Source organism: Dasypus novemcinctus, chromosome 7 (genome assembly GCF_030445035.2).
Source record: "Dasypus novemcinctus isolate mDasNov1 chromosome 7, mDasNov1.1.hap2, whole genome shotgun sequence".
NCBI classification, from domain to species: Eukaryota; Metazoa; Chordata; class Mammalia; order Cingulata; family Dasypodidae; genus Dasypus; species Dasypus novemcinctus.
The window spans coordinates 63,304,242-63,311,563 of NC_080679.1; positions in this window are offsets into that span (position 1 = coordinate 63,304,242).

The following is a 7,322-nucleotide window of genomic DNA, read 5'->3' on the forward strand; positions in this document are numbered from 1 at the left end:
CCCCTCCCCTGACAGCAGCAACAGCCAGGCGTGGGCGGAAAAATCCAGTCTGCCCTTTTCCCCTCCCCTGACAGCAGCAACAGCCAGGCGTGGGCGGGAAACTCAAGTCTGCCCTCCACCCCAGCAACAGCAGCCACCAATCCCTAAACCCTGCCCCTTCCCCCAGCAACAGCGACAGCCAATCCCTAACCACCACCCCTCCCCCGTCCAGTACCGCCCACTGACCTTTCACCGGCAACCAATCAGAACAGGGCATGGCTTTGACCAATCAGCCTTCCCCAGCCCCTATAAAACTGTTGCCTCTCCCTCAATAAAGTGGACTTGCGTGTTTACCTTGTCTCCGCGGTAGTTCTTCTGCCGTGCGCCCTCCAGTCCTGAGAGCCCCCGACAAGGGCCTGGCCTCCCTTGTCCCCAGTTCGTCGCCTGCTTCTCCGGGTGACCCCTTCGTCGCCGGCTTCGCCGGGCGACCCCTTCGTCGCCGGCTTCGCCGGGCGACCCCGTCAGCCGAACCGCGCAACCCCTTGTGAGACCGATCCCTCGTCTGCTGCCGGACCGACCCCTCGTCCCAAGTGGGACCGACCCCTCGTCCCAAGCGGGACCGACCCCTCGTCCGCAGCCAGACCCCACCTCTACCGACCGAGCAAGCCGCCGCAGTGGTTTTTTCTTTTTTTCCTCTCCTTGAGCTTGGAGGAGTATACCAGCTGACCTGGGGAGAATTAAGAAAGAAAGGAGAGGTGAATCTGAGGAAGCCCAATTTACCTAAGTGTCCTGGGATAGGAAACTTGTTCTGGGAGAAAGTAGAGTCGGAAAATCAATTAGCCCTCCCCTAGCACACCTAAGGGGGAGAGACTGTAAGAGGTGCTATCCAAGCTTCCAATAGCATATTTGGGGTTTCTGGTGAGATGTAGGTGCTCTCACACTGGAAATAAAGAGTCATAGTCTTCTGTGTTGAGTTGGTTCAACAAGGACCCACTTGAATCTCCTACTGGACCTCTCAGGCAGCTTTCCTGCTGCCCTGGGAGAGAGAGAAGTGAGGAAGGGAGAAAGGGGGAAGGTCAGATCCCTAAGTGTTTTATTTAACTGCAAAGAGGATTTCTGGCTTGAAACATTGGTCCTTTTTTTTGTTGTTGTGGTTGCTAATATTGCATTGTCTCCTGGTCTTTTCTCCCACTTTATCCCCCAAGGTTCTTTTTTCATTTATTTAGTTTTCTTTTTTTTCTCATTTTCTTGCTTGTTCGCCCCCTGTTCTTTGCCCCCCCTTTTTCTCTTCTTTTTTATTTATTTTCTCTCTTTTTCTTCTTTTTTATTTTATTTTCTTTATATAATAGGTGCTGCAGGGAGCGCTTCACATTTGCTGTGTTTCCTCATCCCCCATTTCCTCTTTTCTCTATGTATTGATATTGGCCAACTACACTATCCCCTTTCCCCTACATCTTTCTATCCTCCATCATCTACTGTTTCTCTTACATTCCACCTTCCTTTCTTTGGCCCCCAAATTGTCTGACTTTTTATTTCTAATACCTTTGTTCTGTTTTCTGTCTTTTACCCACACTTGATATTATTGTCTTTCTTTTCTCTTTTCCTCTCTCATGAAAACACTGGCCTTTTAATTCATACTATATTCTTCCCCATATTCAGTTGACTGTCTCATTATAGGTACTGTACTTATTGCTATAACTCTACACAACTTACATGACTCTAATATCCGTTCTCCTAGATCTCTCATTGTTGCTCTGTTAATATTTATTACCAATACTACTTTATACATTTTCTTCTCTTACTATTTTGCTTTCCCTGGCCCTAATATTTTCCTTCAAAGTGAACTTAGCCAGCAACAAGAAAATAGAGTAAGAAGAACAAAGTGACAAAGAGAAGACATACCACTTATGCAGGAACAACAACTAATTAATCCCCAAGACTAGACAAAGAAGCTAAGGAACTGAGTAAACCCGTCAAGATAAAATGATGACCAGACAGCAGTAAAAAACTACAAACCAAACCAATAATCAGGAAAACATGGCCAAATCCAATGAATAAAGTAAAAACCAGGAAGAGGATCAGAACATCAGACAAGTAATTAAAGATCTCAAAACATACATTAGAGACCAACTTAATGAAGTAAAGGAAGAGATTAACAATATGAAGAAAACACTTGGAAAGGAAATTGCAGACAAACACAAAAAGATAACAGATATGATGGTAATGAACACCACATTTCAAGAAAAATACACTCTCAGCAAATAGCAGCAGATTAGAAGAGGCAAAGGAGAGAATTAGTGACGTGGAAGACAGTACATCTGAAATCAAACAGATAGTAGAACTGATCGATAAAAAGATAGAAAAAAATCTGGCTGGGACTTAGGGATCTGAATGACAATGCAAAATGTACAAACATAAGTATTATAGGCATCCCAGAAGAAGAAGAAAAGGGAAAGGGGACAGAAGGGGTGTTGGAGGAAATTATGGCTGAAAACTTCCCAAATCTACTGAGAGAGATGGATGTACATGTCCAGGAAGCACAACACACCCCAAACATCATAAATCCCAACAGGCCAACCCCTAGACATATACTTGTCAAATTACCCAATGCTCAAGACAAAGAGAAAATTCTAAAAGCAGCAAGTGAAAAGAGAACCATCACATACAAGGGAAGCTCCATAAGATTAAGTGCTGATTTCTCATCTGAAACCATGGAGGCAAGAAGGCAGTGGTATGATATAGTCAAGGTACTAAAAGAAAAAAATTTCCAACCAAGAATACTTTACCCAGCTAAGCTAGCATTCAAAAATGATGGAGAGTTCAAAATATTCACAGATAAACAGAAATTGAAAGACTATGCCAACAAGAACCCTGCCCTTCAAGAAATACTAAAGGGAGTTCTGCAGGAAGAAAGAAAAAAAAACAGGAGAGACAGAGTTGGAGGAGAGTGTAAGAGCAACAAAAAAGACAAAAAGAGAAGGAAAAAAACAAACAAAATATGACAAACACAAGTCCAAACAAAATATGGCTAACATAAATAATTCCTTGAAGGCAATAACACTGAATGTCAATGAATTAAACTCACCTGTCAAAAGATTCAGACTGGAATATTGGATAAGGAAATATGACCCACCTATATGCTGTCTACAAGAAACACATCTTAGACCCAGGGATTCAAGGAGGTTGAAAGTGAATGGCTGGAAAACAATCTTACAAGCAAACAATAACCAAAAAAAGGCAGGAGTAGCCATATTAATATCAGACAGAATAGACTTTAAATGTGAAACAATTGTGAGAGACAAAGATGGATACTACATATTAGTGAACAGGATAATCTTTCAAGAAGAATGAACAATCATAAATATTTATGGTCCTAACAAGGGCATCTCCAAATAAGTGAGGCAAGCACAGGAGAAACAAATTGAAAGATAGATGCCTCTACAATTATAGTGGGGGACTTTAATACACCACTATCAACTTTGGACAGAACATCTCAAAAGAGAATCAATAAAGAAACAAAGACTTTGAACAATGAATTAGAGGTGCTGGACCTAATAGACATATACAGATCATTACACCTGAATACAGCAGGATATACATTTTTCTCAAGTGCACATGGATCATCCTCCAAGATAGACCATATGTTAGGCCACAAAGAAAGACTCAATGAATTCAGAAAGATCAAAATCACAAAATAATATCTCTGACCACAGTGGAGTGAAACTGGAAATCTGCAAGGGCCAGAGGCCCAGATTTCACACCAAGATATGGAAATTAAGCAGCACACTCTTAGAAAAACAGTGGGTCAGGGAGGAAATCTGAAAAGAAATTAATAACTACCTTGAAACTAATGAAAATGATAACCTAACATACCAAAACTTATGGGATGCAGCAAGAGCAGTACTGAGAGGGAAATTTATAGCAATAAATTCATACATCAAAAAAGAAGAAAGAGCTAAAATTGAAGAACTAACAGCACATTTGGAGGGATTCGTAAGAAAACAACAAAGAAACCCCACAGGAAGAAGAAAGAAAGAAATCACAAAGATAAGAGCAGACCTAAATGAAATAGAAAATAAGAAAGCACTTGAAATGGTAAACAAAACCAAGAGCTGGTTCTTTGAGAAAATCAATAAAATAGACAAACCCTTAGCCAGACTAACAAAGAAATAAAGAGAGAAGATGAAAATACACAAAATAAGAAATGAGAAAGGAGATATCACGACTGGCCCCACAGAAATAAAGACTATTATAAGAGGATTCTTTGAAAAACTATATTCCAACAAAAATGACAATTCAGAGGAAATGGACAAATTCCTAGAAACACATAAGCAGCCTACATTGACGAAAGAAGAAATTGATGATCTCAACAAACCAATCACAAGTAAAGAGATAGAATCAGTCATTAAAAACGGCCCAACTAAGAAGAGCCCCAGGCCAGATCGCTTCACAGGTGAATTCTACAAAACATTCCAGAAAGAACTAACTCCAATCTTGCTGAAACTCTTCCAAAAAATCGAAACAGAAGGAACATTACCTAACTCATTCTATGATGCCAACAGTACGCTAGTACCAAAGCCAAACAAAGACACCACAAGAAAGGAAAATTATAAACCAATTTATCTAATGAATCTAGATGCAAAAATTCTCAACAAAAAACTTGCTAACCATATTCAACAACACATTAAACAAATTATACACCATGACTGAGTGGGATTCATTTCAGGTATGCTTCAACATAAGGATGGTTCAACATAAGAAAATCAATCAATGTAATATACCATATAAACAGATTGAAGGGAAAAAATCACATGATTATATCTATAGATGCAGAAAAAGCATTTACAAAATACAGCACCATTTCTTGATAAAAACACTGCAAAAGATTGGAATACAAGGAAATTTTCTGAACATGATAAAGAGTATATATGAAAAACCCACAGCCAACATCGTTTACAATGATGAAATCCTAAAATCTTTCCATCTAAGATCAGGAACAAGACAAGGATGCCCACTATCACCTCTTCTTTTTAACATTTTCTTAGAAGTACTTGCTCGAGCACTGAGGCAAGAACCAGATATAAAACGCATTCAAATTGGAAAGGAAGAAGTCAAAATTTCATTATTTGCAGATGACATGATCCTATACATAGAAAACCCTGAGAGGTCTACAACAAAGCTTCCAGAACTCATAAATGAGTTTAGTGAAGTCACAGGTTGTAGATCAATGTGCAAAAATCAGTAGCATTTCTGTACACCAATAATGAGCAAGCTCGGGAGGAAATCAAGAAACAAATACCATTTACAATAGTAAATAAAAAAATCAAATACCTAGGAATAAATTGAACTAAAGATGTAAAAAACTTATACACAGAGAACTACACGACACTTTTCAAGGAAATCAAAGAAGACCTAAATAAATGGAAGAATATTCCCTGTTCATGAATAGAAAGACTAAATATTATTAAGATGTCTATCCTACCAAAACTGATCTACACATTCAATGCAATCCCAATAAAAATCAACACAGCATTCTTTAATGAACTACAAAAACTAGCTATGAAATTTCTTTGGAAAGGAAAGAGGTCTTGAATAGCCAATGACATATTGAAAAAGAAAAACAAAATTGGAGGAATCATACTACTTGACTTCAAAACATACTACAAAGCTACAGTTGTGAAAACAGCATGGTATTGGCACAAGGAGAGACACTCAGACCAATGGAACTGAATTGAGAGTTCTGATATAGATCCTCATATATATAGTCATATAATTTTCAATAAAGCCACCAAACCCTCTCAACTGGGAGAGAATGGCCTATTCAACATATGGTGCTTGGAGAACTGGATATCCATATGTAAAAGAATGAAAGAGGATTACCAACTCACACCTTATACAAAAATCAACTCAAGAAGGAATCAAAGACCTAAATATAAAAACCAAGACCATAAAGACTTTGGAAAGCAGTGTAGGGAAGCATCTACAGAATCTTGTAATAGGAAATGGCTTCATGAACTTCACACCAAAAGCACAAGCAGCAAAAGAACAAATAAATAAATGGGACTTCCTCAAAATTAAAGCCTTCGGCACCTCAAAGGAGTTTGTCAAGAAAGTGAAAAAAGACCCTACACAATGGGAGAAAAATTTGGTAACCATATATCTGATAGGAGACTTATAACCTGCATATACAAAACGCTCCTATATCCTGAAAATAAAAAGACAAAGAACCCATTTAAAACATGGGAAAAAGATTTAAACAGACACGTCTTAAGGAAGAAATACAAATGGCAAAAAGCACATGAAAAAATGCTCCAAATCTCTAGCTATCAGGGAAATGCAAATCTACAATGAGATACCATGTTACTCCCATAAGATTGGCAGCTATGAAAAAAACAGAAGACTACAATGCTGAAGAGGATGTGGAGGAATGGGAACACTCATCCACTGCTGGTGAGAATGCAGAAGGATCCAGCCATTCTGGAGGAGAGTTTGCAGTTTCTCAAAAAACTAGCTATAGATTTGCCATATGACCAAGCAATTCCACCGCTGGGTATATACCCAGTAAAACTGAAAACAAGGACACAAACCAATATATGCACACCAATGTTCATGGCAGCATTGTTCACTATTGCCAAAAGTTGCAATCAACCCAAATGCCCATCAACAGATGAATGGATAAATAAAATGTGGTATATACATACAATGGAATACTATTCAGCTTTAAGAATGAATACACTACAAACACACATGATAACATGGATGAATCTTGAGAACCTTATGTTGAGTGAAGCAGCCCAGGCATTGAAGGACAAATACTACATGACCTCAATCATATGAAATAAGTAAACCAAGCTGCCTCAAGAGAGCTAGAGACTGGATGATAGGCTTAAAGGAAATTGGGGGTGTAGAGGAAGGATGTAAGCTGACACCTACATGGGTGAAATCTATGATAAGCTGGAGGTAAGTATTTGTACAAGGAAGGGATAAAATGGGAGAATAGGGTTACCTTTGGATGGGGCTTTGCAGGCTTGAACGGGGCTAGGGATGGGAGGATGGGTAATATTGCCCAAGAAATTGGGGGAAGGTTGAGGGAACATATGAAAATAGGAGATTGTCAGGTATTTGGTTGAGAGTATAATGCTGAGAAAACTTTTTCAAAAATATAATAATGAAGGTTACCTGTTTAAGATGCTTAAAGGGGAGAATCTGACACAGGACAGGCTCCTAGGGAGTACATGAGTGCTCATTCTGCCATATTGGGTTATATCATTGGATAGAGACCCATATAATGAGTGTGAAGTTGTACCCACATCCTGGGGAGGACTGATGTTCTCAAATAGAGG